Below are 12,001 nucleotides of genomic sequence, written 5' to 3'. Positions count from 1 at the left end.
GAGAAGTAACTGTTGGCCAACAGTCCTGTTCACATTTCCAGTGATCTCTGGAAAAGATACATTGACGACATCTTCAACCTGTGGCGACATAGCCAAGAAGACCTGGACACCTTCATCAATTACATCAATAGGCTTCACCCTACCATCAAATTTACTGTCTCTTCCTCTGACAGACAAACCCCTTTCCTGGATATTCTCATTTCCTTTCAAAACGGATTCCTCCACACGGATCTATACACCAAACCAACTGATTCTCATGCGTAACTGCATCGCCAGTCCTGCCATCCGAGACAGTCGCCTGTGCTCATCTCAAGAAGCACATGAAAGGCGGTGTGATGAACTAGAACGGCAACTTAAAAACAGAGGACACAAAGCACCCACCATCAAAAAAGCCAGAAGAAATGCAGGTAGATCGACCCGTTCTGAAGGCCTGCAGTACAAACCAAAAGCCAAAACTGAGAGAGTGCCATTTGTAGTGACTAATCACCCAACAACCCCAATTGCGAGAATGGCTTAAGGAACTGTACAGAGACATGCACAACACCATGCACACACACCCCTCCCTCCCCCCTCCCCCCGGTTGTAGGTGAAAGGAACTGTCGCTCTATTCGACAGCTCCTCATGCCATCAACTCTTCCTACACCAAGAGATGATGAGGCTGGCTCATTCAAGTGCCAGAGCCCGTGCTGCGTCGTCTGCCAGTATCACCTTGTAGAAGACACCACATTCCACAGCCACCAAACCGGAGAATCATTTCACATCATTCACAGACTTTCGTGCACTAGCCGCAACATCATCTACATTCTCTTCTGCAACAAATGTAAGTTCACTCAATATGTAGACGAAACCAAAAACACTCTCAAAGTCCGCTTCTACCTCCATCGCTTAGACATCAACACAGACAAAGGAACACACGTCACGCAACACTTCAGCCTCCCCAACCACTCACTAGAAGACCGAAGATGCATGCCCATAGAAAAAGAATACTCCGAGGACACTGGCAGACGACGCAAACGGGAAGTCTTTTGGATGGCAAAGCTCCGGACCTTGAGCCCCTACGGTCTCAACACCCAGGATTAGCTTCCCAACTTGCTGCTTTGACACCACACTAAGGACCCTTTTCTTGCGCTCACTGGCCATGCCTTTATATGCAGGCAGTTCCTCCAGACTCAGAGTGTGTGGGTACATGTGTATATGTGTGTGTACGCATGTGTGTGTATGCGTGTGTGTGAGTATACGTGTGTATGTGCATACATGCATGCATGTGTATAAATGGGGGAGGTAGGGGAGGATGGGATGGGATGTAGGGGGCAGGGTAGGGGTGTGGAGGAGTCGGAGAGGTCCTCAGGGGGTGAGGAGGGGGGAGGGGAGAGAGAAGGGGTCAGGAGGGCTGCGGAAGGCAGGAGGGGGGTGTGTGGCAGGGGTGCGAAAGATGGTGAGTAGAAGATGAGTGAGAAAGGGGTAAAGGGAGGAAGAGAGGAAGAGCAAGATAAGGAAGAGGGAGAGAAGGAATGAAGAAAGAGAGAAGGGGAGGTGGGGGGCGGAGGGTAGAGGATGTGAGTGGTGGGGCTAGGGGTGGGATGACATATGTATAAAAGAGGAAGCATAAAAAGAACTCGAACTGAAAATTACGTCAAGTGTGACACAATAACATTTTGCGTCATGAACTACCTTGACGTAGTTACACTAATTACGTCGCTGAAGAAGGTCCGAGACAGAAAATTTCGTTTTTGTGCAAAAGGCTTGTTGTTTGTTTTTCTTTTTATTTCTAGTTTTGTATATATGTATGGGGAACGCAGCCCAAATTTCACACAGAGAAATCTGTTGTGATAAAAAAAGAAATACAAATACAAATATATATATATATACATATATATATATATATATGTTTTTCTTTTTATCACAACAGATTTCTCTGTGAAATTCGGGCTGCTCTCCCCAGGGAGAGCTAGTCGCTACACTACAGCTCCACCATTTTTTATGTATTTTTTCCTGCATGTAAGTTTATTTGATTTTCCTATCGAAGTGGATTTTTCTACAGAATTTTGCCAGGAACAACCCTTTTGTTGCCGTGGGTTCTTTTACGTGCGCTAAGTGCGTGCTGCACACGGGACCTCGGTGTATCATTTAACCAGGTGCTAGTACTAACTGGAATACAGCAGTACAGTGGGTGTACAATAGGACCATATGGCATTTACAATGGCAGTAAAGTGGGTATAGTGTTATAAAATTAAAAAAAAAAAGCGTACAGCCGTGCAGAACACGATGTGTTCAACAACGCAGCGTGTATACAGCATGGCAGTATAAGGATGTACAACAGGGTTGTGCAAGAGGCGTATGCATGGCATAGATTGTAGAAGTGACAGGGGTGTTCAACAGTACAATGGCTGTACAGCAGGGCAGCACAAGAGGTGTACGACAAGGAGGTAGATGAGGTGAAAAGCCTTTTTAAAATGAGTACAGTAGTACAAGAGGTGTTTAACAGTACTATGGGTTTTCGATATAGCAGTACATACAATGTACAGCAGTACAATGGGTACAAAGCAGTACATGGGGTGTACAATACTGACAGCCCATCTGTCCTGTGTTGTGTTGTCTGTCAGCTATGGGGACATCTGTCCTGTGCTGTGTAGTTTGTCAACTATGGAGACATCTGTCCTGTGCTGTGTTGTCTGTCAAATATGGGGACATCTGTCATGTGTTGTGTTGTCTGTCAGCTATGGGGACATCTGTCCTGTGCTGTGTAGTTTGTCAACTATGGAGACATCTGTCCTGTGCTGTGTTGTCTGTCAAATATGGGGACATCTGTCCTGTGCTGTGTTGTCTGTCAACTATGGGGACATCTGTCCTGTGCTGTGTAGTTTGTCAACTATGGGGACGTCTGTCCTGTGCTGTGTTGTCTGTCAACTATGGGGACATCTGTCCTGTGCTGTGTAGTTTGTCAAGTATGGGGACATCTGTCCTATGCTGTGTTGTCTGTAAACTATGGGGACATCTGTCCTGTGTTATGTTGCCCTGTCTGTCAACTATGGGAACATCTGTCCTGTGTTGTGTTGTCTGTCAACTATGGGGACATCTGTTCTGTGTTGTGTTGTCTGTCAACTGTGGAGACATCAGTCATGTTCTGTGTTGTCTGTCAACAATAGGGACATCTGTCCTGTGTTCTGTTGTCTGTCAACTATGAGGACACCTGCCCTGTGTTATGCTCTGTTGTCTGTCATCTATGGGGACATCTGTCATGTGTTGTGTTGTCTGTCAACAATAGGGACATATGTCCTGTGTTATGTTGTCTGTCAACTATGCGGACATCTGTCCTGTGTTATGTTGTCTGTCAACTATGGGGACATCTGTCCTGTGTTATGTTGTCTATAAACTATGGGGACATCTGTACTGTTTTGTGTTATCTGTCAACTATGGGAACATCTCTCCTGTGTTGTGTTGTCTGTCAACTATGGGGACATCTGTCCTGTATTGTGCTATGTTGTCTGTCAACTATGGGGACATCTGTCCCGTGTTGTGTTGTCTGTAAACTATGGGAACATCTGTCCTGTGTTGTGTTGTCTGTAAACTATGGGAACATCTGTCATGTGTTGTGTTATCTGTCAACAATGGGGACATATGTCCTGTGTTGTGTTGTTTTGTCTGTCAACAATGGGGACATCTGTCCTATGATGTGTTCTGTCAATTATGGGGACATCTGTCACGTGTTGTGTTGTCTGTCAACAATGGGGACTTATGTCCTGTGTTGTGCTATGTTGTCTGTCAACTATGGGGGCATTTTTCCTGTGCTGTTGTCTGTCAACTATGGGGACATCTGTCATACGTTGTGTTGTCTGTCAACAATAGGGACATATCTCCTGTGTTGTGCTATGTTGTCCGTCAACTATGAGGTCATCCCATCCATTGGTGAGGTACATTTCCCAGAGAGCCAGTGCGGCTTCATAGCAATTAGAGGAACAGCTGACATGATCTTTGTGCTGAGGCAGATCCAAGAGAAGTGCAGAGAACAGAATATGAACCTATATTCAGCATTCATAGACTTCACGAAAGCCTTCGACACAGTCAGCAGAGATGGCCTATGGAAAATAATGACCAAACTGGGATGCCCTCCAAAGTTTCTTGCAATCCTACAACAACTCCACGAAGGACAAATGGGTCAAATCAAGTGTAATGGTGATTACTCTGAAGAATTCCCAATCAGCAATGGAGTGAAGGAAGGCTGCGTATTAGCCCCTACACTCTTCGCGATCTTCTTCAGCATGATGCTGAGAGAAGCAAAGGGGGATCTAGACGAGGGGATTTATATCGGATTCAGGACCGACGGCAGCGTATTCAACTTACGAAGGCTCATGGCCCACACGAAGACCTCAGAAGAAGCTATCCTGGACCTGCTCTTTGCAGACGACTGCGCCCTCCTGGCACACACAGAAGAAGCTCTGCAGGTCATCATAGACCGTTTTTCACAGGCAGCCAAGGCATTCGGTCTAACTATAAGTCTGAAGAAAACTGAAGTCCTCCATCAAAGAGCACCAGGGACCGTGTACACTGCTACCCACATAAGCATTGATGGCCACCCCCTAAACACGGTAGAGCAATTCACCTACCTGGGCAGCGTCGTATCGAACGACGCTACAGTGACCAAAGATGTGGACAACCGCCTCTCAAAGGCAAGCAGTGCATCTGGTCGCCTTCAGAAAACAGTATGGAAAAAACACTCCTTGCGACTCTCCACAAAGATGCAAGTCTACCGAGCTGCTGTACTGTCAACACTGCTATATGGATCAGAGGCATGGGTGCTGTACCGAAAACAAACAAAGTGGCTGGAGCAGTTCCATCAGAGATGCCTTCGGTCTATCATGGGCATCAAGTGGAAGGACAACATAACGAACATAGAAGTCCCAGAAAGAGCTCAACTGCAAAGCATCGAGTCAATGCTCATGCTAAAACAACTTCGCTGGGCAGGACACATCACCCAGATGCCTGACACTCGCATGCCGAAAGCAGTATTCTGAGGGGAGTTGGTCCAAGGCAAACGCAATACAGGCACACCACAGAAAATATTCAAGGACCAACTGAAGAAGCAACTATACCAAGCGGACATCAACCCCAAGACATGGGAGCAGTCAGCATCAGATAGAGGGAGCTAGAGATCTTCAACGCTCAGGGGAACCCAACACTATGAGGAAACCAGACGCCTGAACATCCAGGAGAAAAGAAGGAGAAGGAAAGACCCAGGTCCGCAGCCCAGCAAGGCAGGCCAGATCTACACCTGCCCACAATGCCACAGACTCTGCAGATCACAGATTGGACTAATTAGTCATCAAAAGGCATGCCGCCCATCCCTGGCGGTAACTTCCCACTGGTCTTCGCAAGCGAAGAACCAGCCATCATGAGGACATCTTTCCTGTGTTGTGTTGTCTGTCAACTATGGGGACATCTCTCCTGTGTTGTGCTATGTTGTGTATCAACTATGGGGTCATCTGTCATGTGTTGTTTTGTCTGTCAACAATGGGGACATCTGTCCTGTCCTGTGTTGTCTGTCAACTGTTGGGACATCTGTTCTGTGTTGTGTTGTCTATCAACTGTTGGGGCGTCTGTGTTGTGTTGTGTTGCGTTGTGTTGTGTTGTGTTGCGTTGTGCTGTGTTGTGTTGTGCTATGTTATGTTGTGTCGCGTTATGTTGTGTTGCGTTGTGTTGTGTTGTGTTGTCTGTCAACTGTGGGGACATCTGCATGTGTTGTGCGGATGTCTTCCCGTGCCTTTTCCACTCTCCAAGTCTGAGAAAGAGAAGATAAAAGGAATGATTCACGACCTCATCCAGCAGGAAAAAAAGAAATAAGTCAAGCGTATGTTAACAAGGGTGTGGCTAAACACGTTCCTCTCAACTCCGGGAAATAGAAAAATGAATAAAATGATATCATTTATTTTCAGTCTAATATCATCATCTTAGATGAACAGACTATAAATAAATAAACAACTGTGAATAAGTGAGTATGGGTGCATTTATATTTACATCCAGCCACTGTAAGAAGAAACCCACCAATATATTTCGTTATGTCGTTCATCCATCCCTACAACATCTAAAAAATGATCAGTTTGGGGGTTAGGTGTTTATTGGATATGTGCTTGTTTTTTGTCACGAATCGAACTCTTCTAGACTTGCATGATCTTCAGGAATTAAAACACAGACATATTCTGATGAACCTTGGAGACTGCAAAAATATCCACCCTTAAACCAGCATGTGATGCCGGTAATCGAACAAAGGATCTTTCGGACCCAAGCAATATAAGGCTCCTCATATAATCAGGCACTTTGCAATCATGGCTGGGGTTGAGGGATAATTCTGACTGTGTTATATCTTATCACACTTTATCAGTTTCATGATCCTTTTGCGCGTCTGTTGATTCATGAGACCATTCAGGAAGTAGGCTCAAGACGAAATAATAATAATAATAATAAAAACCTTGAGGGCAAAAGGCGATAGGTCATTGAATTCAAGCCTACCGTGAATAGAGCTCTTCATGAGTATTGCTCGGTGGTTTGATTGCAGCTGTTCTGGATGTCTCATGGAATATGAATCAAGTGATTGTGACTGCTGATTATTGACGCAAAGAGGTCAAAGCAACTTTCTTCCCATAAGTATCCTCAATGTTTGACCAAGGCTTTCTTGGTCACATGCTTCGTCAGGCCACCAGCAAATAAAGATCAATCAGTCAGTCAGCCAATCAATTACATATACACAAACATCAATCAGTCAGTCAGCCAATCAATCACATTTACACAAACACCAATCAGTCAGTCAGCCAATCAATCACATTTACACACGCGTCAATCAGTCAGTCAGCCAATCAATCACATTTACTCACACGTATTGCCCTGCATCCCTGAACCGCTTCTTCTCGTCTTCACACACAGACACAGAAACTAACACGCATGCGCACACACATATACATAGACACACAGGCACAAACACCGATACAGGCACACAGACACAAAACACATAGACACATACACACACACACACACACACACACACACACACATGTTGCCCTGCCACACACCCCTCTCCCTTTCCCTGTCCTTGTTCATCCCAACCTCACAACCCCCTTTCCCGTTGTGGATCAATAGCAGTTGTCACCGGGCTTCTCCACACGTTCAAAGCTGACTGACACGGCTGCTTTCCCCAGGACGCCACATGTTTCTTCTTCTTTTCTGTCTGCAAGTTTATTTGCTTCACTATCAAAGTGGGTTTTTGTACACAGTGTTGTCAAGGACAACCATTTTGTTTCCGCGAATACATTTACATGAGCAAACTGCATGCTGCACACGGGACCTTGGTTTAACATCTCACCCGAAAGACTAGCACCAGACCAACACTCAAAATCAAGTGGAGTGAGGGGTGAGAGTGGGGGGCGGGGGAGAGGGTTTAAAAATTCCAGTCCGTACATGACAACTATCCTCATTTTGTATCCTAACTGTTCCTTCTTACGTCACACTTCAATCCTTTCTTAGCTGTTCTTTTCTACGTCACACCCAAACTCTGTCGTAGCCGTTCCTTCCTACGTGACAACACATTTCTGTCCTGGAGGTTCCTTTCCATGTCACACCTCAAGCCTGTCCTACATGTTCCTTCTTACATCAAACTTCAATTCTGTCTTAGCTGTTCCTTGCTACGTCACACTTCAATTCTGTCCCAGCTGCTCCTTTCAACGTCACACCTCAATTCTGTCCCAGCTGCTCCTTTCAACGTCACACCTCAATCTTGTTTTCCTGGGGTGAAGGTCCAGGATAGAATTGGGGACAGAACTGATGAGATATACAGATAGAAAGGAAGAAACAGAAAGACAGACAGACAAACAGACACAAGGCACAAAGCGAGAAAGATGCATGCTATAACAAGTAGTTATATCATCTCTATAAATGGCGTTACTGAAGATATCACACACGCGCGCGCGCGCACGCACGCACACACACACACACACACACACACACACACAGAGAACACACTGTGAAATGTTTCAAAGATACCAAACCTAAAACTGAACTGAACAACATCAATAACATTTTTTGCCAGAGGTCAGACCTTGGCGTCGCCAGTAATGGATGTCGATTTAACGGCCAACGTGTATTGGCAGGTGTGTGTACTTGTGGAGTGACGGGCAGGTAGACAAAAGAGGAGGGTAGTGCTGCAGTGGGCTCGAAGGGGGTATCTTTAAATGGAGGTATCTTTACAAACCAATTCGGCTACACGCAACGGCAGCTGCAAACGGCAGGGAGGAGGGAAGGGGAACGGCAGAGGGAGGGGGTGCGAGTGAGGATGGGGTAGGGGGATGGTGTCGTTAGGGGACTGGTTGTGACAGCTGACGACAGGAGATGAGGTGGCAAAGTATTTATTGCCACTGGTTCACGGGTTCATTTATCTGAACCTGTCTGTATGCCTACATGCTTGCCTTTCTGCCTATGTTTTGTGTGTGTGTGTGTGTGTGTGTGTGTGTGAGTGTGTGTGCGTGTGTGTGTGTGTGTGTGTGCGTGTGTGTGTGTGTGTGTGTGCGTGTGTGTGTGTGTGTGTGTGTGTGTGTCGCGCGCGCACGTGTTTGTTGGCATATGAAGCATTTTTGTCTGAATGCGTGTGTATGTGGCTGTGTGTGTGGAGCTCAAATGATCATGTAAAAATGTGTTCCCACGTATATTTTGTTCTTTCTCATCTGAAGGGCATTACAACGCTGAATGGACAATAAAAAAAAAACTGTTATTCTCTCTCTCTCTCTCTCTCTCAAATTTTCTCGACCAACATACACGATGTACGAAAATTATTTTTTCATGCTTATCTTTAACACACACACACACATTGTCAAGTACAAACTGTCAAGTATCTAAGAACACGTTCACAGCAAGTGAAGACCTCAATCATTTCTTATGAATATCAATAAAAAGAAAATAAATATGGGTGGTTAATTTTCGTTAATCATGAACAGGTTACTAATCATTTTTGAACAATAATTTGTAAGGCAGCCATCTGGCAGAGAAAATGGCATGGTTAAAGTAAATATATGCATTATATTCTTCAATCCTATATCGAGTTTTTAATTTGTTAAAAAAAACAACCTGATATTTGTGGAAAGCTGTCCTCAATTTTACATAAATATAAGTAATACTTTGCAAACAATATTATAAAACACAAACAGCATCAGTTGTTATTGTCATATCATGTCCAAATAGCACAAGTGATTCTGTTTACTTTAAATTTCCTGCGTTTACACATCTCTCTTTTATCAAGTCCGTTAAAGCGTTCCAAAACATTTGCACATAATTACATTTCCAAAAAGCATGATCCATACTGTCTTTGTGTTCTCTACAAAAACTACAGTTGTTATTATCCGTAACACCAATTTCTTTTAAAACAATTTTTGTACATAAACATCGGTGTATTATTTTCAGCTGAAACCATTTCTGCTTTCCATCAACTATCTTGTGTGCATGCATAAAACAAGATTTCCAGTTATGATGCATCAAAAGCTTTAAGTCCCATTTCTCACGACATTTTGGTTTCATATCATTTTCAATCAACACATCATAATATGGTCTTCAGCCTTTAGAAACAGAAAACAAGTGTTTGAAGCAGAGCGAAGTATTTGTGTGTCTGTTGCTATCCACATGAATATTATGCTTTTTAACTAATTCGTTTATTGTTGATTTATATCCAGCATAAGTAAGGAAATCAATGTGCAAATCATATTTTTCTTGGAAGCGTAGATATGAAAGAACTTGACCATCATCATCAAAAAACTGTGCAAGACAATACACATCATGATTACTGAGCAGTCTGGATATAATACACTTTTTACCAATTAGAACACGATTATTATAACACAATGGCTCAGCAAGCAGTTCCGCTGAGTTTTTTGGTTCACATTTAGGAAAGAAAATCTTATAACTTTCAAACACATTTGTCCAGATCTGGTTATATCTGGCAAAATTTAAGATAAACTCTGGCCCATATTTATCAATAGCTGGCCATTGGGGGAAGTTACACAACAAAAGGTGCTTCCACTTGTGATTTGATTTTTCAGCTTTACGAATCCAGGAAAGCTTTAAAGGTAAGGCAAACAATTTAACATCAGGAAAAACGATGCCACCATTTTTTTACACTTTTATGAGCAGTTTTACGACTGATTTTATCTGGTTTATTGTTCCAAACAAACTTATAACAAATGTGTTGACATGTATTAAAAAAATGTATCTTATCACAGATTTTGCTTTAACAAAGCTGTCTTCATGTATGAAATAATGAAAAAAACATGGCACCATCTTACCTTTGTCAGAAATTAACATTAATGAATATTTGCGGAAAAAATACGTGATACACTGACTCCACATTGGAGTTAGAGAGATGGGGCGGGAATTGAAGTCTTTGTTACGATCAACTATATTCACTTATTTGTTTGTTTGGTGTGTGTGTTTTTGGTTTTTGTTTGTTGTTGTTGTTGTTGTTGTTTCAATATGATATTTCATTTTATGTGAATGTTTTACACAAATCTAGAGTAAGCTCTCAAGTACTGACCAGTGCACTGGGTTTATGCGAAGGTTATGCATCTGCATTTATTGTTTGTGTGTCTTTTATGTCAATATGGTGTAGCGTATATGGATCAGTCCACACATATTGACACCTCATTGAAACTGAATCTGAAACGTTTTGAAGACAGGGTGGACAAGGGCATGGCGCCAGGCCTCTGGGTAGTCACTGTAGGAAAGGAAACCTGCTAAACACAAGTCACAGCCGGAGTGCCACAACAGCACCGTCAGGGCCAGTTGCTTTGCTGGGACTGGAAGAGGTTCAGGACACATCTGGAGCGATGGGACAGGGGCACTGCGCTTGACAGTGTAGGAGTCCCATTTGCGGACCGGGATTTTTACTCAACCCTCCGCTAGTCTTTCGGGTGAGACAATAAACCGCGGTCCTTTGCAAAGTTGTGTAGAAAAATCTACTTTGATAATAAAACCTATACACTTGCAGACAGAAACAAATAAAAACAATGTGGGCGATGTAGCACTGTGGTGATGCTCTTTCCCCGGTGAGAGCAACCCGAAGTTCTCACAGAGAGGTCTGTTGTGACAAAAAGGATACAATACAATGCATTGCAGTTCAACGCATGAATATGGCTGTAGGCCTACATGAAATATCGTGTCTGATGCCAGACATGTTAGGGCGGGGAACTTCACATCAAGTGTAAAGGGAATGAAACGTGATATAGAAACTGAAGCAACAAAGAAATGCATAAAGGACAGTGTTGCAGAAAGTTTAGCTGGCAGACAGTCATGTGATACTTTCATAAAGTTGGTTTCCGGGAAAACACTGCCTTTTATAGAGTTTTGTGGCAAAGAACGTATGGCAATGATATAATGTAAACTGTTCACTGCAAATACGCTTTGCTTTTCTTCATATAGAATTTTGTTTTTAGAGTGTTAAGCCGAGTACGTAAAAACCCCAATAGATCTGTCTTTAATACCATGCGTGTGGTTAAGCTGAGTACGTAAAAACCCCAATAGATCTGTCTTTAATACCATGCGTGTGGTTAAGCCGAGTACGTAAAAAACCCCAATAGATCTGTCTTTAATACCACGCGTGTGGTTAAGCCGAGTACGTAAAAAAAAACACAGTTGATCAGTCTTTCATATGAAGTAGGTGGTTTATCAAGTTTCCTCATATCCGAAGCAGAATTAAGCAGTGTTGTCCTTTTCTCCAATTACAGCTGTTCGCTTCAACTTCCATGATGTAGTAAAATATATATATGTTAACGCTGTTGAGTTCAAATCTTCACTGGTGCATGGACACGTGTGTAAGTTCGTGCACATGCGCGCGCGCGCGCGCGCGCGTGTGTGTGTGTGAGTGTGTGATCAATGTGAGTGTGTTTCTTTATATATTTTGCGTTTGAATGCAGCTGACACATCTCTGCTTGTTTTCAGTTTGCTTTCCCAACTGCCTCCGTTCGAATATCTCTGC

The sequence above is a fragment of the Babylonia areolata genome, chromosome 7 (assembly GCF_041734735.1).
Source record: "Babylonia areolata isolate BAREFJ2019XMU chromosome 7, ASM4173473v1, whole genome shotgun sequence".
Lineage (NCBI taxonomy): Eukaryota > Metazoa > Mollusca > Gastropoda > Neogastropoda > Buccinidae > Babylonia > Babylonia areolata.
Note: the sequence above shows the minus strand (reverse complement) of the source record.